Genomic DNA, 26,027 nt, shown 5'->3' with positions numbered 1-26,027 from the left:
GGTATATATATAAATATATTTTATGCACTGTATATGAGCTGGCGATTTCTAAGTCTGTGGTTCCGAGAGGGGGTAATCAGGCTCACTAATTAAGGTCAAGCCACTTGGCTGCCAGAATGCCCTGCTTCAGCACAGACCAGAAATGCATTGTGATAAGCGTATCCCCGGTATAGTCAGGGGTTAATGGGAGTCGTCCCCGTCCCCCCAGTATACGCCCAGAACCATGGACCCGGTACTTGTGGTTCGGACTGTCTCCAACCAGCCATAATGTTGTGAGAGTGAAATTATGTCTAAGTCCAGCTTCGGTACATTAGAAGCAACTCTGAAACTTAACCTAAGCGTTTTTCGAAGCTACTTTTTGGCTAACTTCTTATAGCAAGGTCTAGGAGCTTTGAAAATGAACGTGCGCGTCTTTCACTCTTCCCGAGGGACTTAGAAGAATTTTGTGATATTTTTTATTAAAATGGTGTATAAGGGTATATATATAAATATATTTTATGCACTGTATATGAGCTGGCGATTTCTAAGTCTGTGGTTCCGAGAGGGGGTAACCAGGCTCACTAATAAAGGTCAAGCCACTTGGATGCCAGAATGCCCTGCTTCAGCACAGACCAGAAAGGCATTGTGATAAGCGTATCCCCGGTATAGTCAGGGGTTAATGGGAGTCGTCCCCGTCCCCCCAGTATACGCCCAGAACCATGGACCCGGTACTTGTGGTTCGGACTGTCTCCAACCAGCCATAATGTTGTGAGAGTGAAATTATGTCTAAGTCCAGCTTTGGTACATTAGAAGCAACTCTGAAACTTCACCTAAGCGTTTTTCGAAGCTACTTTTTGGCTAACTTCTTATTAGAAGGTCTAGGAGATCTGAAAATGAACGTGCGCGTCTTTCACTCTTCCCGAGGTACTTAGAAGAATTTTGTGATATTTTTTATTAAAATGGTGTATAAGGGTATATATATAAATATATTTTATGCACTGTATATGAGCTGGCGATTTCTAAGTCTGTGGTTCCGAGAGGGGGTAATCAGGCTCACTAATTAAGGTCAAGCCACTTGGCTGCCAGAATGCCCTGCTTCAGCACAGACCAGAAATGCATTGTGATAAGCGTATCCCCGGTATAGTCAGGGGTTAATGGGAGTCGTCCCCGTCCCCCCAGTATACGCCCAGAACCATGGACCCGGTACTTGTGGTTCGGACTGTCTCCAACCAGCCATAATGTTGTGAGAGTGAAATTATGTCTAAGTCCAGCTTCGGTACATTAGAAGCAACTCTGAAACTTAAACTAAGCGTTTTTCGAAGCTACTTTTTGGCTAACTTCTTATAGGAAGGTCTAGGAGCTCTAAAAATGAACGTGCGCGTCTTTCACTCTTCCCGAGGGGCTTAGAAGAATTTTGTGATATTTTTTATTAAAATGGTGTATAAGGGTATATATATAAATATATTTTATGCACTGTTTATGAGCTGGCGATTTCTAAGTCTGTGGTTCCGAGAGGGGGTAATCAGGCTCACTAATTAAGGTCAAGCCACTTGGCTGCCAGAATGCCCTGCTTCAGCACAGACCAGAAATGCATTGTGATAAGCGTATCCCCGGTATAGTCAGGGGTTAATGGGAGTCGTCCCCGTCCCCCCAGTATACGCCCAGAACCATGGACCCGGTACTTGTGGTTCGGACTGTCTCCAACCAGCCATAATGTTGTGAGAGTGAAATTATGTCTAAGTCCAGCTTCGGTACATTAGAAGCAACTCTGAAACTTAACCTAAGCGTTTTTCGAAGCTACTTTTTGGCTAACTTCTTATAGGAAGGTCTAGGAGCTCTGAAAATGAACGTGCGTGTCTTTCACTCTTCCCGAGGGACTTAGAAGAATTTTGTGATATTTTTTATTAAAATGGTGTATAAGGGTATATATATAAATATATTTTATGCACTGTATATGAGCTGGCGATTTCTAAGTCTGTGGTTCCGAGAGGGGGTAACCAGGCTCACTAATAAAGGTCAAGCCACTTGGCTGCCAGAATGCCCTGCTTCAGCACAGACCGGAAAGGCATTGTAATAAGCGTATCCCCGGTATAGTCAGGGGTTAATGGGAGTCGTCCCCGTCCCCCCAGTATACGCCCAGAACCTTGGACCCGGTACTTGTGGTTCGGACTGTCTCCAACCAGCCATAATGTTGTGAGAGTGAAATTATGTCTAAGTCCAGCTTCGGTACATTAGAAGCAACTCTGAAACTTAAACTAAGCGTTTTTCGAAGCTACTTTTTGGCTAACTTCTTATAGGAAGGTCTAGGAGCTCTGAAAATGAACGTGCGCGTCTTTCACTCTTCCCGAGGGGCTTAGAAGAATTTTGTGATATTTTTTATTAAAATGGTGTATAAGGGTATATATATAAATATATTTTATGCACTGTATATGAGCTGGCGATTTCTAAGTCTGAGGTTCCGAGAGGGGGTAACCAGGCTCACTAATTAAGGTCAAGCCACTTGGCTGCCAGAATGCCCTGCTTCAGCACAGACCAGAAAGGCATTGTGATAAGCGTATCCCCGGTATAGTCAGGGGTTAATGGGAGTCCCCCCCGTCCCCCCAGTATACGCCCAGAACCATGGACCCGGTACTTGTGGTTCGGACTGTCTCCAACCAGCCATAATGTTGTGAGAGTGAAATTATGTCTAAGTCCAGCTTCGGTACATTAGAAGCAACTCTGAAACTTAAACTAAGCGTTTTTCGAAGCTACTTTTTGGCTAACTTCTTATAGGAAGGTCTAGGAGCTCTGAAAATGAACGTGCGCGTCTTTCACTCTTCCCGAGGGACTTAGAAGAATTTTGTGATATTTTTTATTAAAATGGTGTATAAGGGTATATATATAAATATATTTTATGCACTGTATATGAGCTGGCGATTTCTAAGTCTGTGGTTCCGAGAGGGGGTAATCAGGCTCACTAATTAAGGTCAAGCCACTTGGCTGCCAGAATGCCCTGCTTCAGCACAGACCAGAAATGCATTGTGATAAGCGTATCCCCGGTATAGTCAGGGGTTAATGGGAGTCGTCCCCGTCCCCCCAGTATACGCCCAGAACCATGGACCCGGTACTTGTGGTTCGGACTGTCTCCAACCAGCCATAATGTTGTGAGAGTGAAATTATGTCTAAGTCCAGCTTTGGTACATTAGAAGCAACTCTGAAACTTCACCTAAGCGTTTTTCGAAGCTACTTTTTGGCTAACTTCTTATTAGAAGGTCTAGGAGCTCTGAAAATGAACGTGCGCGTCTTTCACTCTTCCCGAGGTACTTAGAAGAATTTTGTGATATTTTTTATTAAAATGGTGTATAAGGGTATATATATAAATATATTTTATGCACTGTATATGAGCTGGCGATTTCTAAGTCTGTGGTTCCGAGAGGGGGTAATCAGGCTCACTAATTAAGGTCAAGCCACTTGGCTGCCAGAATGCCCTGCTTCAGCACAGACCAGAAATGCATTGTGATAAGCGTATCCCCGGTATAGTCAGGGGTTAATGGGAGTCGTCCCCGTCCCCCCAGTATACGCCCAGAACCATGGACCCGGTACTTGTGGTTCGGACTGTCTCCAACCAGCCATAATGTTGTGAGAGTGAAATTATGTCTAAGTCCAGCTTCGGTACATTAGAAGCAACTCTGAAACTTAACCTAAGCGTTTTTCGAAGCTACTTTTTGGCTAACTTCTTATAGCAAGGTCTAGGAGCTTTGAAAATGAACGTGCGCGTCTTTCACTCTTCCCGAGGGACTTAGAAGAATTTTGTGATATTTTTTATTAAAATGGTGTATAAGGGTATATATATAAATATATTTTATGCACTGTATATGAGCTGGCGATTTCTAAGTCTGTGGTTCCGAGAGGGGGTAACCAGGCTCACTAATAAAGGTCAAGCCACTTGGATGCCAGAATGCCCTGCTTCAGCACAGACCAGAAAGGCATTGTGATAAGCGTATCCCCGGTATAGTCAGGGGTTAATGGGAGTCGTCCCCGTCCCCCCAGTATACGCCCAGAACCATGGACCCGGTACTTGTGGTTCGGACTGTCTCCAACCAGCCATAATGTTGTGAGAGTGAAATTATGTCTAAGTCCAGCTTTGGTACATTAGAAGCAACTCTGAAACTTCACCTAAGCGTTTTTCGAAGCTACTTTTTGGCTAACTTCTTATTAGAAGGTCTAGGAGATCTGAAAATGAACGTGCGCGTCTTTCACTCTTCCCGAGGTACTTAGAAGAATTTTGTGATATTTTTTATTAAAATGGTGTATAAGGGTATATATATAAATATATTTTATGCACTGTATATGAGCTGGCGATTTCTAAGTCTGTGGTTCCGAGAGGGGGTAATCAGGCTCACTAATTAAGGTCAAGCCACTTGGCTGCCAGAATGCCCTGCTTCAGCACAGACCAGAAATGCATTGTGATAAGCGTATCCCCGGTATAGTCAGGGGTTAATGGGAGTCGTCCCCGTCCCCCCAGTATACGCCCAGAACCATGGACCCGGTACTTGTGGTTCGGACTGTCTCCAACCAGCCATAATGTTGTGAGAGTGAAATTATGTCTAAGTCCAGCTTCGGTACATTAGAAGCAACTCTGAAACTTAAACTAAGCGTTTTTCGAAGCTACTTTTTGGCTAACTTCTTATAGGAAGGTCTAGGAGCTCTAAAAATGAACGTGCGCGTCTTTCACTCTTCCCGAGGGGCTTAGAAGAATTTTGTGATATTTTTTATTAAAATGGTGTATAAGGGTATATATATAAATATATTTTATGCACTGTTTATGAGCTGGCGATTTCTAAGTCTGTGGTTCAGAGAGGGGGTAATCAGGCTCACTAATTAAGGTCAAGCCACTTGGCTGCCAGAATGCCCTGCTTCAGCACAGACCAGAAATGCATTGTGATAAGCGTATCCCCGGTATAGTCAGGGGTTAATGGGAGTCGTCCCCGTCCCCCCAGTATACGCCCAGAACCATGGACCCGGTACTTGTGGTTCGGACTGTCTCCAACCAGCCATAATGTTGTGAGAGTGAAATTATGTCTAAGTCCAGCTTCGGTACATTAGAAGCAACTCTGAAACTTAACCTAAGCGTTTTTCGAAGCTACTTTTTGGCTAACTTCTTATAGGAAGGTCTAGGAGCTCTGAAAATGAACGTGCGCGTCTTTCACTCTTCCCGAGGGACTTAGAAGAATTTTGTGATATTTTTTATTAAAATGGTGTATAAGGGTATATATATAAATATATTTTATGCACTGTATATGAGCTGGCGATTTCTAAGTCTGAGGTTCCGAGAGGGGGTAACCAGGCTCACTAATTAAGGTCAAGCCACTTGGCTGCCAGAATGCCCTGCTTCAGCACAGACCAGAAAGGCATTGTGATAAGCGTATCCCCGGTATAGTCAGGGGTTAATGGGAGTCCCCCCCGTCCCCCCAGTATACGCCCAGAACCATGGACCCGGTACTTGTGGTTCGGACTGTCTCCAACCAGCCATAATGTTGTGAGAGTGAAATTATGTCTAAGTCCAGCTTCGGTACATTAGAAGCAACTCTGAAACTTAAACTAAGCGTTTTTCGAAGCTACTTTTTGGCTAACTTCTTATAGGAAGGTCTAGGAGCTCTGAAAATGAACGTGCGCGTCTTTCACTCTTCCCGAGGGACTTAGAAGAATTTTGTGATATTTTTTATTAAAATGGTGTATAAGGGTATATATATAAATATATTTTATGCACTGTATATGAGCTGGCGATTTCTAAGTCTGTGGTTCCGAGAGGGGGTAACCAGGCTCACTAATTAAGGTCAAGCCACTTGGCTGCCAGAATGCCCTGCTTCAGCACAGACCAGAAAGGCATTGTGATAAGCGTATCCCCGGTATAGTCAGGGGTTAATGGGAGTCCCCCCCGTCCCCCCAGTATACGCCCAGAACCATGGACCCGGTACTTGTGGTTCGGACTGTCTCCAACCAGCCATAATGTTGTGAGAGTGAAATTATGTCTAAGTCCAGCTTTGGTACATTAGAAGCAACTCTGAAACTTAACCTAAGCGTTTTTCGAAGCTACTTTTTGGCTAACTTCTTATGGGAAGGTCTAGGAGCTCTGAAAATGAACGTGCGCGTCTTTCACTCTTCCCGAGGGACTTAGAAGAATTTTGTGATATTTTTTATTAAAATGGTGTATAAGGGTATATATATAAATATATTTTATGCACTGTATATGAGCTGGCGATTTCTAAGTCTGTGGTTCCGAGAGGGGGTAACCAGGCTCACTAATTAAGGTCAAGCCACTTGGCTGCCAGAATGCCCTGCTTCAGCACAGACCAGAAAGGCATTGTGATAAGCGTATCCCCGGTATAGTCAGGGGTTAATGGGAGTCCCCCCCGTCCCCCCAGTATACGCCCAGAAACATGGACCCGGTACTTGTGGTTCGGACTGTCTCCAACCAGCCATAATGTTGTGAGAGTGAAATTATGTCTAAGTCCAGCTTCGGTACATTAGAAGCAACTCTGAAACTTAACCTAAGCGTTTTTCGAAGCTACTTTTTGGCTAACTTCTTATAGGAAGGTCTAGGAGCTCTGAAAATGAACGTGCGCGTCTTTCACTCTTCCCGAGGGACTTAGAAGAATTTTGTGATATTTTTTATTAAAATGGTGTATAAGGGTATATATATAAATATATTTTATGCACTGTATATGAGCTGGCGATTTCTAAGTCTGTTGTTCCGAGAGGGGGTAACCAGGCTCACTAATAAAGGTCAAGGTACTTGGCTGCCAGAATGCCCTGCTTCAGCACAGACCAGAAAGGCATTGTGATAAGCGTATCCCCGGTATAGTCAGGGGTTAATGGGAGTCGTCCCTGTCCCCCCAGTATACGCCCAGAACCATGGACCCGGTACTTGTGGTTCGGACTGTCTCCAACCAGCCATAATGTTGTGAGAGTGAAATTATGTCTAAGTCCAGCTTTGGTACATTAGAAGCAACTCTGAAACTTCACCTAAGCGTTTTTCGAAGCTACTTTTTGGCTAACTTCTTATGGGAAGGTCTAGGAGCTCTGAAAATGAACGTGCGCGTCTTTCACTCTTCCCGAGGGACTTAGAAGAATTTTGTGATATTTTTTATTAAAATGGTGTATAAGGGTATATATATAAATATATTTTATGCACTGTATATGAGCTGGCGATTTCTAAGTCTGTGGTTCCGAGAGGGGGTAACCAGGCTCACTAATTAAGGTCAAGCCACTTGGCTGCCAGAATGCCCTGCTTCAGCACAGACCAGAAAGGCATTGTGATAAGCGTATCCCCGGTATAGTCAGGGGTTAATGGGAGTCCCCCCCGTCCCCCCAGTATACGCCCAGAACCATGGACCCGGTACTTGTGGTTCGGACTGTCTCCAACCAGCCATAATGTTGTGAGAGTGAAATTATGTCTAAGTCCAGCTTCGGTACATTAGAAGCAACTCTGAAACTTAACCTAAGCGTTTTTCGAAGCTAATTTTTGGCTAACTTCTTATAGGAAGGTCTAGGAGCTCTGAAAATGAACGTGCGCGTCTTTCACTCTTCCCGAGGGACTTAGAAGAATTTTGTGATATTTTTTATTAAAATGGTGTATAAGGGTATATATATAAATATATTTTATGCACTGTATATGAGCTGGCGATTTCTAAGTCTGTTGTTCCGAGAGGGGGTAACCAGGCTCACTAATAAAGGTCAAGCCACTTGGCTGCCAGAATGCCCTGCTTCAGCACAGACCGGAAAGGCATTGTAATAAGCGTATCCCCGGTATAGTCAGGGGTTAATGGGAGTCGTCCCCGTCCCCCCAGTATACGCCCAGAACCTTGGACCCGGTACTTGTGGTTCGGACTGTCTCCAACCAGCCATAATGTTGTGAGAGTGAAATTATGTCTAAGTCCAGCTTCGGTACATTAGAAGCAACTCTGAAACTTAAACTAAGCGTTTTTCGAAGCAACTTTTTGGCTAACTTCTTATAGGAAGGTCTAGGAGCTCTGAAAATGAACGTGCGCGTCTTTCACTCTTCCCGAGGGACTTAGAAGAATTTTGTGATATTTTTTATTAAAATGGTGTATAAGGGTATATATATAAATATATTTTATGCACTGTATATGAGCTGGCGATTTCTAAGTCTGTGGTTCCGAGAGGGGGTAACCAGGCTCACTAATTAAGGTCAAGCCACTTGGCTGCCAGAATGCCCTGCTTCAGCACAGACCAGAAAGGCATTGTGATAAGCGTATCCCCGGTATAGTCAGGGGTTAATGGGAGTCCCCCCCGTCCCCCCAGTATACGCCCAGAACCATGGACCCGGTACTTGTGGTTCGGACTGTCTCCAACCAGCCATAATGTTGTGAGAGTGAAATTATGTCTAAGTCCAGCTTCGGTACATTAGAAGCAACTCTGAAACTTAAACTAAGCGTTTTTCGAAGCTACTTTTTGGCTAACTTCTTATAGGAAGGTCTAGGAGCTCTGAAAATGAACGTGCGCGTCTTTCACTCTTCCCGAGGGACTTAGAAGAATTTTGTGATATTTTTTATTAAAATGGTGTATAAGGGTATATATATAAATATATTTTATGCACTGTATATGAGCTGGCGATTTCTAAGTCTGTGGTTCCGAGAGGGGGTAACCAGGCTCACTAATTAAGGTCAAGCCACTTGGCTGCCAGAATGCCCTGCTTCAGCACAGACCAGAAAGGCATTGTGATAAGCGTATCCCCGGTATAGTCAGGGGTTAATGGGAGTCCCCCCCGTCCCCCCAGTATACGCCCAGAACCATGGACCCGGTACTTGTGGTTCGGACTGTCTCCAACCAGCCATAATGTTGTGAGAGTGAAATTATGTCTAAGTCCAGCTTCGGTACATTAGAAGCAACTCTGAAACTTAACCTAAGCGTTTTTCGAAGCTAATTTTTGGCTAACTTCTTATAGGAATGTCTAGGAGCTCTGAAAATGAACGTGCGCGTCTTTCACTCTTCCCGAGGGACTTAGAAGAATTTTGTGATATTTTTTATTAAAATGGTGTATAAGGGTATATATATAAATATATTTTATGCACTGTATATGAGCTGGCGATTTCTAAGTCTGTTGTTCCGAGAGGGGGTAACCAGGCTCACTAATAAAGGTCAAGCCACTTGGCTGCCAGAATGCCCTGCTTCAGCACAGACCGGAAAGGCATTGTAATAAGCGTATCCCCGGTATAGTCAGGGGTTAATGGGAGTCGTCCCCGTCCCCCCAGTATACGCCCAGAACCTTGGACCCGGTACTTGTGGTTCGGACTGTCTCCAACCAGCCATAATGTTGTGAGAGTGAAATTATGTCTAAGTCCAGCTTCGGTACATTAGAAGCAACTCTGAAACTTAAACTAAGCGTTTTTCGAAGCAACTTTTTGGCTAACTTCTTATAGGAAGGTCTAGGAGCTCTGAAAATGAACGTGCGCGTCTTTCACTCTTCCCGAGGGACTTAGAAGAATTTTGTGATATTTTTTATTAAAATGGTGTATAAGGGTATATATATAAATATATTTTATGCACTGTATATGAGCTGGCGATTTCTAAGTCTGTGGTTCCGAGAGGGGGTAACCAGGCTCACTAATTAAGGTCAAGCCACTTGGCTGCCAGAATGCCCTGCTTCAGCACAGACCAGAAAGGCATTGTGATAAGCGTATCCCCGGTATAGTCAGGGGTTAATGGGAGTCCCCCCCGTCCCCCCAGTATACGCCCAGAACCATGGACCCGGTACTTGTGGTTCGGACTGTCTCCAACCAGCCATAATGTTGTGAGAGTGAAATTATGTCTAAGTCCAGCTTCGGTACATTAGAAGCAACTCTGAAACTTAACCTAAGCGTTTTTCGAAGCTAATTTTTGGCTAACTTCTTATAGGAAGGTCTAGGAGCTCTGAAAATGAACGTGCGCGTCTTTCACTCTTCCCGAGGGACTTAGAAGAATTTTGTGATATTTTTTATTAAAATGGTGTATAAGGGTATATATATAAATATATTTTATGCACTGTATATGAGCTGGCGATTTCTAAGTCTGTTGTTCCGAGAGGGGGTAACCAGGCTCACTAATAAAGGTCAAGCCACTTGGCTGCCAGAATGCCCTGCTTCAGCACAGACCGGAAAGGCATTGTAATAAGCGTATCCCCGGTATAGTCAGGGGTTAATGGGAGTCGTCCCCGTCCCCCCAGTATACGCCCAGAACCTTGGACCCGGTACTTGTGGTTCGGACTGTCTCCAACCAGCCATAATGTTGTGAGAGTGAAATTATGTCTAAGTCCAGCTTCGGTACATTAGAAGCAACTCTGAAACTTAAACTAAGCGTTTTTCGAAGCAACTTTTTGGCTAACTTCTTATAGGAAGGTCTAGGAGCTCTGAAAATGAACGTGCGCGTCTTTCACTCTTCCCGAGGGACTTAGAAGAATTTTGTGATATTTTTTATTAAAATGGTGTATAAGGGTATATATATAAATATATTTTATGCACTGTATATGAGCTGGCGATTTCTAAGTCTGTGGTTCCGAGAGGGGGTAACCAGGCTCACTAATTAAGGTCAAGCCACTTGGCTGCCAGAATGCCCTGCTTCAGCACAGACCAGAAAGGCATTGTGATAAGCGTATCCCCGGTATAGTCAGGGGTTAATGGGAGTCCCCCCCGTCCCCCCAGTATACGCCCAGAACCATGGACCCGGTACTTGTGGTTCGGACTGTCTCCAACCAGCCATAATGTTGTGAGAGTGAAATTATGTCTAAGTCCAGCTTCGGTACATTAGAAGCAACTCTGAAACTTAAACTAAGCGTTTTTCGAAGCTACTTTTTGGCTAACTTCTTATAGGAAGGTCTAGGAGCTCTGAAAATGAACGTGCGCGTCTTTCACTCTTCCCGAGGGACTTAGAAGAATTTTGTGATATTTTTTATTAAAATGGTGTATAAGGGTATATATATAAATATATTTTATGCACTGTATATGAGCTGGCGATTTCTAAGTCTGTGGTTCCGAGAGGGGGTAACCAGGCTCACTAATAAAGGTCAAGCCACTTGGATGCCAGAATGCCCTGCTTCAGCACAGACCAGAAAGGCATTGTGATAAGCGTATCCCCGGTATAGTCAGGGGTTAATGGGAGTCGTCCCCGTCCCCCCAGTATACGCCCAGAACCATGGACCCGGTACTTGTGGTTCGGACTGTCTCCAACCAGCCATAATGTTGTGAGAGTGAAATTATGTCTAAGTCCAGCTTTGGTACATTAGAAGCAACTCTGAAACTTCACCTAAGCGTTTTTCGAAGCTACTTTTTGGCTAACTTCTTATTAGAAGGTCTAGGAGCTCTGAAAATGAACGTGCGCGTCTTTCACTCTTCCCGAGGTACTTAGAAGAATTTTGTGATATTTTTTATTAAAATGGTGTATAAGGGTATATATATAAATATATTTTATGCACTGTATATGAGCTGGCGATTTCTAAGTCTGTGGTTCCGAGAGGGGGTAATCAGGCTCACTAATTAAGGTCAAGCCACTTGGCTGCCAGAATGCCCTGCTTCAGCACAGACCAGAAATGCATTGTGATAAGCGTATCCCCGGTATAGTCAGGGGTTAATGGGAGTCGTCCCCGTCCCCCCAGTATACGCCCAGAACCATGGACCCGGTACTTGTGGTTCGGACTGTCTCCAACCAGCCATAATGTTGTGAGAGTGAAATTATGTCTAAGTCCAGCTTCGGTACATTAGAAGCAACTCTGAAACTTAACCTAAGCGTTTTTCGAAGCTACTTTTTGGCTAACTTCTTATAGCAAGGTCTAGGAGCTTTGAAAATGAACGTGCGCGTCTTTCACTCTTCCCGAGGGACTTAGAAGAATTTTGTGATATTTTTTATTAAAATGGTGTATAAGGGTATATATATAAATATATTTTATGCACTGTATATGAGCTGGCGATTTCTAAGTCTGTGGTTCCGAGAGGGGGTAACCAGGCTCACTAATAAAGGTCAAGCCACTTGGATGCCAGAATGCCCTGCTTCAGCACAGACCAGAAAGGCATTGTGATAAGCGTATCCCCGGTATAGTCAGGGGTTAATGGGAGTCGTCCCCGTCCCCCCAGTATACGCCCAGAACCATGGACCCGGTACTTGTGGTTCGGACTGTCTCCAACCAGCCATAATGTTGTGAGAGTGAAATTATGTCTAAGTCCAGCTTTGGTACATTAGAAGCAACTCTGAAACTTCACCTAAGCGTTTTTCGAAGCTACTTTTTGGCTAACTTCTTATTAGAAGGTCTAGGAGATCTGAAAATGAACGTGCGCGTCTTTCACTCTTCCCGAGGTACTTAGAAGAATTTTGTGATATTTTTTATTAAAATGGTGTATAAGGGTATATATATAAATATATTTTATGCACTGTATATGAGCTGGCGATTTCTAAGTCTGTGGTTCCGAGAGGGGGTAATCAGGCTCACTAATTAAGGTCAAGCCACTTGGCTGCCAGAATGCCCTGCTTCAGCACAGACCAGAAATGCATTGTGATAAGCGTATCCCCGGTATAGTCAGGGGTTAATGGGAGTCGTCCCCGTCCCCCCAGTATACGCCCAGAACCATGGACCCGGTACTTGTGGTTCGGACTGTCTCCAACCAGCCATAATGTTGTGAGAGTGAAATTATGTCTAAGTCCAGCTTCGGTACATTAGAAGCAACTCTGAAACTTAAACTAAGCGTTTTTCGAAGCTACTTTTTGGCTAACTTCTTATAGGAAGGTCTAGGAGCTCTAAAAATGAACGTGCGCGTCTTTCACTCTTCCCGAGGGGCTTAGAAGAATTTTGTGATATTTTTTATTAAAATGGTGTATAAGGGTATATATATAAATATATTTTATGCACTGTTTATGAGCTGGCGATTTCTAAGTCTGTGGTTCCGAGAGGGGGTAATCAGGCTCACTAATTAAGGTCAAGCCACTTGGCTGCCAGAATGCCCTGCTTCAGCACAGACCAGAAATGCATTGTGATAAGCGTATCCCCGGTATAGTCAGGGGTTAATGGGAGTCGTCCCCGTCCCCCCAGTATACGCCCAGAACCATGGACCCGGTACTTGTGGTTCGGACTGTCTCCAACCAGCCATAATGTTGTGAGAGTGAAATTATGTCTAAGTCCAGCTTCGGTACATTAGAAGCAACTCTGAAACTTAACCTAAGCGTTTTTCGAAGCTACTTTTTGGCTAACTTCTTATAGGAAGGTCTAGGAGCTCTGAAAATGAACGTGCGCGTCTTTCACTCTTCCCGAGGGACTTAGAAGAATTTTGTGATATTTTTTATTAAAATGGTGTATAAGGGTATATATATAAATATATTTTATGCACTGTATATGAGCTGGCGATTTCTAAGTCTGTGGTTCCGAGAGGGGGTAACCAGGCTCACTAATAAAGGTCAAGCCACTTGGCTGCCAGAATGCCCTGCTTCAGCACAGACCGGAAAGGCATTGTAATAAGCGTATCCCCGGTATAGTCAGGGGTTAATGGGAGTCGTCCCCGTCCCCCCAGTATACGCCCAGAACCTTGGACCCGGTACTTGTGGTTCGGACTGTCTCCAACCAGCCATAATGTTGTGAGAGTGAAATTATGTCTAAGTCCAGCTTCGGTACATTAGAAGCAACTCTGAAACTTAAACTAAGCGTTTTTCGAAGCTACTTTTTGGCTAACTTCTTATAGGAAGGTCTAGGAGCTCTGAAAATGAACGTGCGCGTCTTTCACTCTTCCCGAGGGGCTTAGAAGAATTTTGTGATATTTTTTATTAAAATGGTGTATAAGGGTATATATATAAATATATTTTATGCACTGTATATGAGCTGGCGATTTCTAAGTCTGAGGTTCCGAGAGGGGGTAACCAGGCTCACTAATTAAGGTCAAGCCACTTGGCTGCCAGAATGCCCTGCTTCAGCACAGACCAGAAAGGCATTGTGATAAGCGTATCCCCGGTATAGTCAGGGGTTAATGGGAGTCCCCCCCGTCCCCCCAGTATACGCCCAGAACCATGGACCCGGTACTTGTGGTTCGGACTGTCTCCAACCAGCCATAATGTTGTGAGAGTGAAATTATGTCTAAGTCCAGCTTCGGTACATTAGAAGCAACTCTGAAACTTAAACTAAGCGTTTTTCGAAGCTACTTTTTGGCTAACTTCTTATTAGAAGGTCTAGGAGCTCTGAAAATGAACGTGCGCGTCTTTCACTCTTCCCGAGGTACTTAGAAGAATTTTGTGATATTTTTTATTAAAATGGTGTATAAGGGTATATATATAAATATATTTTATGCACTGTATATGAGCTGGCGATTTCTAAGTCTGTGGTTCCGAGAGGGGGTAATCAGGCTCACTAATTAAGGTCAAGCCACTTGGCTGCCAGAATGCCCTGCTTCAGCACAGACCAGAAATGCATTGTGATAAGCGTATCCCCGGTATAGTCAGGGGTTAATGGGAGTCGTCCCCGTCCCCCCAGTATACGCCCAGAACCATGGACCCGGTACTTGTGGTTCGGACTGTCTCCAACCAGCCATAATGTTGTGAGAGTGAAATTATGTCTAAGTCCAGCTTCGGTACATTAGAAGCAACTCTGAAACTTAACCTAAGCGTTTTTCGAAGCTACTTTTTGGCTAACTTCTTATAGCAAGGTCTAGGAGCTTTGAAAATGAACGTGCGCGTCTTTCACTCTTCCCGAGGGACTTAGAAGAATTTTGTGATATTTTTTATTAAAATGGTGTATAAGGGTATATATATAAATATATTTTATGCACTGTATATGAGCTGGCGATTTCTAAGTCTGTGGTTCCGAGAGGGGGTAACCAGGCTCACTAATAAAGGTCAAGCCACTTGGATGCCAGAATGCCCTGCTTCAGCACAGACCAGAAAGGCATTGTGATAAGCGTATCCCCGGTATAGTCAGGGGTTAATGGGAGTCGTCCCCGTCCCCCCAGTATACGCCCAGAACCATGGACCCGGTACTTGTGGTTCGGACTGTCTCCAACCAGCCATAATGTTGTGAGAGTGAAATTATGTCTAAGTCCAGCTTTGGTACATTAGAAGCAACTCTGAAACTTCACCTAAGCGTTTTTCGAAGCTACTTTTTGGCTAACTTCTTATTAGAAGGTCTAGGAGATCTGAAAATGAACGTGCGCGTCTTTCACTCTTCCCGAGGTACTTAGAAGAATTTTGTGATATTTTTTATTAAAATGGTGTATAAGGGTATATATATAAATATATTTTATGCACTGTATATGAGCTGGCGATTTCTAAGTCTGTGGTTCCGAGAGGGGGTAATCAGGCTCACTAATTAAGGTCAAGCCACTTGGCTGCCAGAATGCCCTGCTTCAGCACAGACCAGAAATGCATTGTGATAAGCGTATCCCCGGTATAGTCAGGGGTTAATGGGAGTCGTCCCCGTCCCCCCAGTATACGCCCAGAACCATGGACCCGGTACTTGTGGTTCGGACTGTCTCCAACCAGCCATAATGTTGTGAGAGTGAAATTATGTCTAAGTCCAGCTTCGGTACATTAGAAGCAACTCTGAAACTTAAACTAAGCGTTTTTCGAAGCTACTTTTTGGCTAACTTCTTATAGGAAGGTCTAGGAGCTCTAAAAATGAACGTGCGCGTCTTTCACTCTTCCCGAGGGGCTTAGAAGAATTTTGTGATATTTTTTATTAAAATGGTGTATAAGGGTATATATATAAATATATTTTATGCACTGTTTATGAGCTGGCGATTTCTAAGTCTGTGGTTCCGAGAGGGGGTAATCAGGCTCACTAATTAAGGTCAAGCCACTTGGCTGCCAGAATGCCCTGCTTCAGCACAGACCAGAAATGCATTGTGATAAGCGTATCCCCGGTATAGTCAGGGGTTAATGGGAGTCGTCCCCGTCCCCCCAGTATACGCCCAGAACCATGGACCCGGTACTTGTGGTTCGGACTGTCTCCAACCAGCCATAATGTTGTGAGAGTGAAATTATGTCTAAGTCCAGCTTCGGTACATTAGAAGCAACTCTGAAACTTAACCTAAGCGTTTTTCGAAGCTACTTTTTGGCTAACTTCTTATAGGAAGGTCTAGGAGCTCTGAAAATGAACGTGCGCGTCTTTCACTCTTCCCGAGGGATTTAGAAGAATTTTGTGATATTTTTTATTAAAATGGTGTATAAGGGTATATATATAAATATATTTTATGCACTGTATATGAGCTGGCGATTTCTAAGTCTGTGGTTCCGAGAGGGGGTAACCAGGCTCACTAATAAAGGTCAAGCCACTTGGCTGCCAGAATGCCCTGCTTCAGCACAGACCGGAAAGGCATTGTAATAAGCGTATCCCCGGTATAGTCAGGGGTTAATGGGAGTCGTCCCCGTCCCCCCAGTATACGCCCAGAACCTTGGACCCGGTACTTGTGGTTCGGACTGTCTCCAACCAGCCATAATGTTGTGAGAGTGAAATTATGTCTAAGTCCAGCTTCGGTACATTAGAAGCAACTCTGAAACTTAAACTAAGCGTTTTTCGAAGCTACTTTTTGGCTAACTTCTTATAGGAAGGTCTAGGAGCTCTGAAAATGAACGTGCACGTCTTTCACTCTTCCCGAGGGGCTTAGAAGAATTTTGTGATATTTTTTATTAAAATGGTGTATAAGGGTATATATATAAATATATTTTATGCACTGTATATGAGCTGGCGATTTCTAAGTCTGAGGTTCCGAGAGGGGGTAACCAGGCTCACTAATTAAGGTCAAGCCACTTGGCTGCCAGAATGCCCTGCTTCAGCACAGACCAGAAAGGCATTGTGATAAGCGTATCCCCGGTATAGTCAGGGGTTAATGGGAGTCCCCCCCGTCCCCCCAGTATACGCCCAGAACCATGGACCCGGTACTTGTGGTTCGGACTGTCTCCAACCAGCCATAATGTTGTGAGAGTGAAATTATGTCTAAGTCCAGCTTCGGTACATTAGAAGCAACTCTGAAACTTAAACTAAGCGTTTTTCGAAGCTACTTTTTGGCTAACTTCTTATAGGAAGGTCTAGGAGCTCTGAAAATGAACGTGCGCGTCTTTCACTCTTCCCGAGGGACTTAGAAGAATTTTGTGATATTTTTTATTAAAATGGTGTATAAGGGTATATATATAAATATATTTTATGCACTGTATATGAGCTGGCGATTTCTAAGTCTGTGGTTCCGAGAGGGGGTAACCAGGCTCACTAATTAAGGTCAAGCCACTTGGCTGCCAGAATGCCCTGCTTCAGCACAGACCAGAAAGGCATTGTGATAAGCGTATCCCCGGTATAGTCAGGGGTTAATGGGAGTCCCCCCCGTCCCCCCAGTATACGCCCAGAACCATGGACCCGGTACTTGTGGTTCGGACTGTCTCCAACCAGCCATAATGTTGTGAGAGTGAAATTATGTCTAAGTCCAGCTTTGGTACATTAGAAGCAACTCTGAAACTTAACCTAAGCGTTTTTCGAAGCTACTTTTTGGCTAACTTCTTATGGGAAGGTCTAGGAGCTCTGAAAATGAACGTGCGCGTCTTTCACTCTTCCCGAGGGACTTAGAAGAATTTTGTGATATTTTTTATTAAAATGGTGTATAAGGGTATATATATAAATATATTTTATGCACTGTATATGAGCTGGCGATTTCTAAGTCTGTGGTTCCGAGAGGGGGTAACCAGGCTCACTAATTAAGGTCAAGCCACTTGGCTGCCAGAATGCCCTGCTTCAGCACAGACCAGAAAGGCATTGTGATAAGCGTATCCCCGGTATAGTCAGGGGTTAATGGGAGTCCCCTCCGTCCCCCCAGTATACGCCCAGAAACATGGACCCGGTACTTGTGGTTCGGACTGTCTCCAACCAGCCATAATGTTGTGAGAGTGAAATTATGTCTAAGTCCAGCTTCGGTACATTAGAAGCAACTCTGAAACTTAACCTAAGCGTTTTTCGAAGCTACTTTTTGGCTAACTTCTTATAGGAAGGTCTAGGAGCTCTGAAAATGAACGTGCGCGTCTTTCACTCTTCCCGAGGGACTTAGAAGAATTTTGTGATATTTTTTATTAAAATGGTGTATAAGGGTATATATATAAATATATTTTATGCACTGTATATGAGCTGGCGATTTCTAAGTCTGTGGTTCCGAGAGGGGGTAACCAGGCTCACTAATTAAGGTCAAGCCACTTGGCTGCCAGAATGCCCTGCTTCAGCACAGACCAGAAAGGCATTGTGATAAGCGTATCCCCGGTATAGTCAGGGGTTAATGGGAGTCCCCCCCGTCCCCCCAGTATACGCCCAGAACCATGGACCCGGTACTTGTGGTTCGGACTGTCTCCAACCAGCCATAATGTTGTGAGAGTGAAATTATGTCTAAGTCCAGCTTTGGTACATTAGAAGCAACTCTGAAACTTAACCTAAGCGTTTTTCGAAGCTACTTTTTGGCTAACTTCTTATAGGAAGGTCTAGGAGCTCTGAAAATGAACGTGCGCGTCTTTCACTCTTCCCGAGGGACTTAGAAGAATTTTGTGATATTTTTTATTAAAATGGTGTATAAGGGTATATATATAAATATATTTTATGCACTGTATATGAGCTGGCGATTTCTAAGTCTGTGGTTCCGAGAGGGGGTAACCAGGCTCACTAATTAAGGTCAAGCCACTTGGCTGCCAGAATGCCCTGCTTCAGCACAGACCAGAAAGGCATTGTGATAAGCGTATCCCCGGTATAGTCAGGGGTTAATGGGAGTCCCCTCCGTCCCCCCAGTATACGCCCAGAAACATGGACCCGGTACTTGTGGTTCGGACTGTCTCCAACCAGCCATAATGTTGTGAGAGTGAAATTATGTCTAAGTCCAGCTTCGGTACATTAGAAGCAACTCTGAAACTTAACCTAAGCGTTTTTCGAAGCTACTTTTTGGCTAACTTCTTATAGGAAGGTCTAGGAGCTCTGAAAATGAACGTGCGCGTCTTTCACTCTTCCCGAGGGACTTAGAAGAATTTTGTGATATTTTTTATTAAAATGGTGTATAAGGGTATATATATAAATATATTTTATGCACTGTATATGAGCTGGCGATTTCTAAGTCTGTGGTTCCGAGAGGGGGTAACCAGGCTCACTAATTAAGGTCAAGCCACTTGGCTGCCAGAATGCCCTGCTTCAGCACAGACCAGAAAGGCATTGTGATAAGCGTATCCCCGGTATAGTCAGGGGTTAATGGGAGTCCCCCCCGTCCCCCCAGTATACGCCCAGAACCATGGACCCGGTACTTGTGGTTCGGACTGTCTCCAACCAGCCATAATGTTGTGAGAGTGAAATTATGTCTAAGTCCAGCTTTGGTACATTAGAAGCAACTCTGAAACTTAACCTAAGCGTTTTTCGAAGCTACTTTTTGGCTAACTTCTTATGGGAAGGTCTAGGAGCTCTGAAAATGAACGTGCGCGTCTTTCACTCTTCCCGAGGGACTTAGAAGAATTTTGTGATATTTTTTATTAAAATGGTGTATAAGGGTATATATATAAATATATTTTATGCACTGTATATGAGCTGGCGATTTCTAAGTCTGTGGTTCCGAGAGGGGGTAACCAGGCTCACTAATTAAGGTCAAGCCACTTGGCTGCCAGAATGCCCTGCTTCAGCACAGACCAGAAAGGCATTGTGATAAGCGTATCCCCGGTATAGTCAGGGGTTAATGGGAGTCCCCTCCGTCCCCCCAGTATACGCCCAGAAACATGGACCCGGTACTTGTGGTTCGGACTGTCTCCAACCAGCCATAATGTTGTGAGAGTGAAATTATGTCTAAGTCCAGCTTCGGTACATTAGAAGCAACTCTGAAACTTAACCTAAGCGTTTTTCGAAGCTACTTTTTGGCTAACTTCTTATAGGAAGGTCTAGGAGCTCTGAAAATGAACGTGCGCGTCTTTCACTCTTCCCGAGGGACTTAGAAGAATTTTGTGATATTTTTTATTAAAATGGTGTATAAGGGTATATATATAAATATATTTTATGCACTGTATATGAGCTGGCGATTTCTAAGTCTGTTGTTCCGAGAGGGGGTAACCAGGCTCACTAATAAAGGTCAAGGTACTTGGCTGCCAGAATGCCCTGCTTCAGCACAGACCAGAAAGGCATTGTGATAAGCGTATCCCCGGTATAGTCAGGGGTTAATGGGAGTCGTCCCTGTCCCCCCAGTATACGCCCAGAACCATGGACCCGGTACTTGTGGTTCGGACTGTCTCCAACCAGCCATAATGTTGTGAGAGTGAAATTATGTCTAAGTCCAGCTTTGGTACATTAGAAGCAACTCTGAAACTTCACCTAAGCGTTTTTCGATGCTACTTTTTGGCTAACTTCTTATGGGAAGGTCTAGGAGCTCTGAAAATGAACGTGCGCGTCTTTCACTCTTCCCGAGGGACTTAGAAGAATTTTGTGATATTTTTTATTAAAATGGTGTATAAGGGTATATATATAAATATATTTTATGCACTGTATATGAGCTGGCGATTTCTAAGTCTGTGGTTCCGAGAGGGGGTAACCAGGCTCACTAATTAAGGTCAAGCCACTTGGCTGCCAGAATGCCCTGCTTCAGCACAGACCAGAAAGGCATTGTGATAAGCGTATCCCCGGTATAGTCAGGGGTTAATGGGAGTCCCCCCCGTCCCCCCAGTATACGCCCAGAACCATGGACCCGGTACTTGTGGTTCGGACTGTCTCCAACCAGCCATAATGTTGTGAGAGTGAAATTATGTCTAAGTCCAGCTTCGGTACATTAGAAGCAACTCTGAAACTTAACCTAAGCGTTTTTCGAAGCTAATTTTTGGCTAACTTCTTATAGGAAGGTCTAGGAGCTCTGAAAATGAACGTGCGCGTCTTTCACTCTTCCCGAGGGACTTAGAAGAATTTTGTGATATTTTTTATTAAAATGGTGTATAAGGGTATATATATAAATATATTTTATGCACTGTATATGAGCTGGCGATTTCTAAGTCTGTTGTTCCGAGAGGGGGTAACCAGGCTCACTAATAAAGGTCAAGCCACTTGGCTGCCAGAATGCCCTGCTTCAGCACAGACCGGAAAGGCATTGTAATAAGCGTATCCCCGGTATAGTCAGGGGTTAATGGGAGTCGTCCCCGTCCCCCCAGTATACGCCCAGAACCTTGGACCCGGTACTTGTGGTTCGGACTGTCTCCAACCAGCCATAATGTTGTGAGAGTGAAATTATGTCTAAGTCCAGCTTCGGTACATTAGAAGCAACTCTGAAACTTAAACTAAGCGTTTTTCGAAGCAACTTTTTGGCTAACTTCTTATAGGAAGGTCTAGGAGCTCTGAAAATGAACGTGCGCGTCTTTCACTCTTCCCGAGGGACTTAGAAGAATTTTGTGATATTTTTTATTAAAATGGTGTATAAGGGTATATATATAAATATATTTTATGCACTGTATATGAGCTGGCGATTTCTAAGTCTGTGGTTCCGAGAGGGGGTAACCAGGCTCACTAATTAAGGTCAAGCCACTTGGCTGCCAGAATGCCCTGCTTCAGCACAGACCAGAAAGGCATTGTGATAAGCGTATCCCCGGTATAGTCAGGGGTTAATGGGAGTCCCCCCCGTCCCCCCAGTATACGCCCAGAACCATGGACCCGGTACTTGTGGTTCGGACTGTCTCCAACCAGCCATAATGTTGTGAGAGTGAAATTATGTCTAAGTCCAGCTTCGGTACATTAGAAGCAACTCTGAAACTTAAACTAAGCGTTTTTCGAAGCTACTTTTTGGCTAACTTCTTATAGGAAGGTCTAGGAGCTCTGAAAATGAACGTGCGCGTCTTTCACTCTTCCCGAGGGACTTAGAAGAATTTTGTGATATTTTTTATTAAAATGGTGTATAAGGGTATATATATAAATATATTTTATGCACTGTATATGAGCTGGCGATTTCTAAGTCTGTTGTTCCGAGAGGGGGTAACCAGGCTCACTAATAAAGGTCAAGCCACTTGGATGCCAGAATGCCCTGCTTCAGCACAGACCAGAAAGGCATTGTGATAAGCGTATCCCCGGTATAGTCAGGGGTTAATGGGAGTCGTCCCCGTCCCCCCAGTATACGCCCAGAACCATGGACCCGGTACTTGTGGTTCGGACTGTCTCCAACCAGCCATAATGTTGTGAGAGTGAAATTATGTCTAAGTCCAGCTTTGGTACATTAGAAGCAACTCTGAAACTTCACCTAAGCGTTTTTCGAAGCTACTTTTTGGCTAACTTCTTATTAGAAGGTCTAGGAGCTCTGAAAATGAACGTGCGCGTCTTTCACTCTTCCCGAGGTACTTAGAAGAATTTTGTGATATTTTTTATTAAAATGGTGTATAAGGGTATATATATAAATATATTTTATGCACTGTATATGAGCTGGCGATTTCTAAGTCTGTGGTTCCGAGAGGGGGTAATCAGGCTCACTAATTAAGGTCAAGCCACTTGGCTGCCAGAATGCCCTGCTTCAGCACAGACCAGAAATGCATTGTGATAAGCGTATCCCCGGTATAGTCAGGGGTTAATGGGAGTCCCCCCCGTCCCCCCAGTATACGCCCAGAACCATGGACCCGGTACTTGTGGTTCGGACTGTCTCCAACCAGCCATAATGTTGTGAGAGTGAAATTATGTCTAAGTCCAGCTTCGGTACATTAGAAGCAACTCTGAAACTTAACCTAAGCGTTTTTCGAAGCTACTTTTTGGCTAACTTCTTATAGCAAGGTCTAGGAGCTTTGAAAATGAACGTGCGCGTCTTTCACTCTTCCCGAGGGACTTAGAAGAATTTTGTGATATTTTTTATTAAAATGGTGTATAAGGGTATATATATAAATATATTTTATGCACTGTATATGAGCTGGCGATTTCTAAGTCTGTGGTTCCGAGAGGGGGTAACCAGGCTCACTAATAAAGGTCAAGCCACTTGGATGCCAGAATGCCCTGCTTCAGCACAGACCAGAAAGGCATTGTGATAAGCGTATCCCCGGTATAGTCAGGGGTTAATGGGAGTCGTCCCCGTCCCCCCAGTATACGCCCAGAACCATGGACCCGGTACTTGTGGTTCGGACTGTCTCCAACCAGCCATAATGTTGTGAGAGTGAAATTATGTCTAAGTCCAGCTTCGGTACATTAGAAGCAACTCTGAAACTTAACCTAAGCGTTTTTCGAAGCTAATTTTTGGCTAACTTCTTATAGGAAGGTCTAGGAGCTCTGAAAATGAACGTGCGCGTCTTTCACTCTTCCCGAGGGACTTAGAAGAATTTTGTGATATTTTTTATTAAAATGGTGTATAAGGGTATATATATAAATATATTTTATGCACTGTATATGAGCTGGCGATTTCTAAGTCTGTGGTTCCGAGAGGGGGTAACCAGGCTCACTAATTAAGGTCAAGCCACTTGGCTGCCAGAATGCCCTGCTTCAGCACAGACCAGAAAGGCATTGTGATAAGCGTATCCCCGGTATAGTCAGGGGTTAATGGGAGTCCCCCCCGTCCCCCCAGTATACGCCCAGAACCATGGACCCGGTACTTGTGGTTCGGACTGTCTCCAACCAGCCATAATGTTGTGAGAGTGAAATTATGTCTAAGTCCAGCTTTGGTACATTAGAAGCAACTCTGAAACTTAACCTAAGCGTTTTTCGAAGCTACTTTTTGGCTAACTTCTTATGGGAAGGTCTAGGAGCTCTGAAAATGAACGTGCGCGTCTTTCACTCTTCCCGAGGGACTTAGAAGAATTTTGTGATATTTTTTATTAAAATGGTGTATAAGGGTATATATATAAATATATTTTATGCACTGTATATGAGCTGGCGATTTCTAAGTCTGTGGTTCCGAGAGGGGGTAACCAGGCTCACTAATTAAGGTCAAGCCACTTGGCTGCCAGAATGCCCTGCTTCAGCACAGACCAGAAAGGCATTGTGATAAGCGTATCCCCGGTATAGTCAGGGGTTAATGGGAGTCCCCCCCGTCCCCCCAGTATACGCCCAGAAACATGGACCCGGTACTTGTGGTTCGGACTGTCTCCAACCAGCCATAATGTTGTGAGAGTGAAATTATGTCTAAGTCCAGCTTCGGTACATTAGAAGCAACTCTGAAACTTAACCTAAGCGTTTTTCGAAGCTACTTTTTGGCTAACTTCTTATAGGAAGGTCTAGGAGCTCTGAAAATGAACGTGCGCGTCTTTCACTCTTCCCGAGGGACTTAGAAGAATTTTGTGATATTTTTTATTAAAATGGTGTATAAGGGTATATATATAAATATATTTTATGCACTGTATATGAGCTGGCGATTTCTAAGTCTGTTGTTCCGAGAGGGGGTAACCAGGCTCACTAATAAAGGTCAAGGTACTTGGCTGCCAGAATGCCCTGCTTCAGCACAGACCAGAAAGGCATTGTGATAAGCGTATCCCCGGTATAGTCAGGGGTTAATGGGAGTCGTCCCTGTCCCCCCAGTATACGCCCAGAACCATGGACCCGGTACTTGTGGTTCGGACTGTCTCCAACCAGCCATAATGTTGTGAGAGTGAAATTATGTCTAAGTCCAGCTTTGGTACATTAGAAGCAACTCTGAAACTTCACCTAAGCGTTTTTCGAAGCTACTTTTTGGCTAACTTCTTATGGGAAGGTCTAGGAGCTCTTAAAATGAACGTGCGCGTCTTTCACTCTTCCCGAGGGACTTAGAAGAATTTTGTGATATTTTTTATTAAAATGGTGTATAAGGGTATATATATAAATATATTTTATGCACTGTATATGAGCTGGCGATTTCTAAGTCTGTGGTTCCGAGAGGGGGTAACCAGGCTCACTAATTAAGGTCAAGCCACTTGGCTGCCAGAATGCCCTGCTTCAGCACAGACCAGAAAGGCATTGTGATAAGCGTATCCCCGGTATAGTCAGGGGTTAATGGGAGTCCCCCCCGTCCCCCCAGTATACGCCCAGAACCATGGACCCGGTACTTGTGGTTCGGACTGTCTCCAACCAGCCATAATGTTGTGAGAGTGAAATTATGTCTAAGTCCAGCTTCGGTACATTAGAAGCAACTCTGAAACTTAACCTAAGCGTTTTTCGAAGCTAATTTTTGGCTAACTTCTTATGGGAAGGTCTAGGAGCTCTGAAAATGAACGTGCGCGTCTTTCACTCTTCCCGAGGGACTTAGAAGAATTTTGTGATATTTTTTATTAAAATGGTGTATAAGGGTATATATATAAATATATTTTATGCACTGTATATGAGCTGGCGATTTCTAAGTCTGTGGTTCCGAGAGGGGGTAACCAGGCTCACTAATTAAGGTCAAGCCACTTGGCTGCCAGAATGCCCTGCTTCAGCACAGACCAGAAAGGCATTGTGATAAGCGTATCCCCGGTATAGTCAGGGGTTAATGGGAGTCCCCCCCGTCCCCCCAGTATACGCCCAGAAACATGGACCCGGTACTTGTGGTTCGGACTGTCTCCAACCAGCCATAATGTTGTGAGAGTGAAATTATGTCTAAGTCCAGCTTCGGTACATTAGAAGCAACTCTGAAACTTAACCTAAGCGTTTTTCGAAGCTACTTTTTGGCTAACTTCTTATAGGAAGGTCTAGGAGCTCTGAAAATGAACGTGCGCGTCTTTCACTCTTCCCGAGGGACTTAGAAGAATTTTGTGATATTTTTTATTAAAATGGTGTATAAGGGTATATATATAAATATATTTTATGCACTGTATATGAGCTGGCGATTTCTAAGTCTGTTGTTCCGAGAGGGGGTAACCAGGCTCACTAATAAAGGTCAAGGTACTTGGCTGCCAGAATGCCCTGCTTCAGCACAGACCAGAAAGGCATTGTGATAAGCGTATCCCCGGTATAGTCAGGGGTTAATGGGAGTCGTCCCTGTCCCCCCAGTATACGCCCAGAACCATGGACCCGGTACTTGTGGTTCGGACTGTCTCCAACCAGCCATAATGTTGTGAGAGTGAAATTATGTCTAAGTCCAGCTTTGGTACATTAGAAGCAACTCTGAAACTTCACCTAAGCGTTTTTCGAAGCTACTTTTTGGCTAACTTCTTATGGG

The sequence above is a fragment of the Ascaphus truei genome, chromosome 4 (genome assembly GCF_040206685.1).
Source record: "Ascaphus truei isolate aAscTru1 chromosome 4, aAscTru1.hap1, whole genome shotgun sequence".
Classification (NCBI taxonomy): domain Eukaryota; kingdom Metazoa; phylum Chordata; class Amphibia; order Anura; family Ascaphidae; genus Ascaphus; species Ascaphus truei.
The sequence above is the reverse complement of the archived record's forward strand: the minus strand, read 5'-3'. Positions refer to the sequence as shown.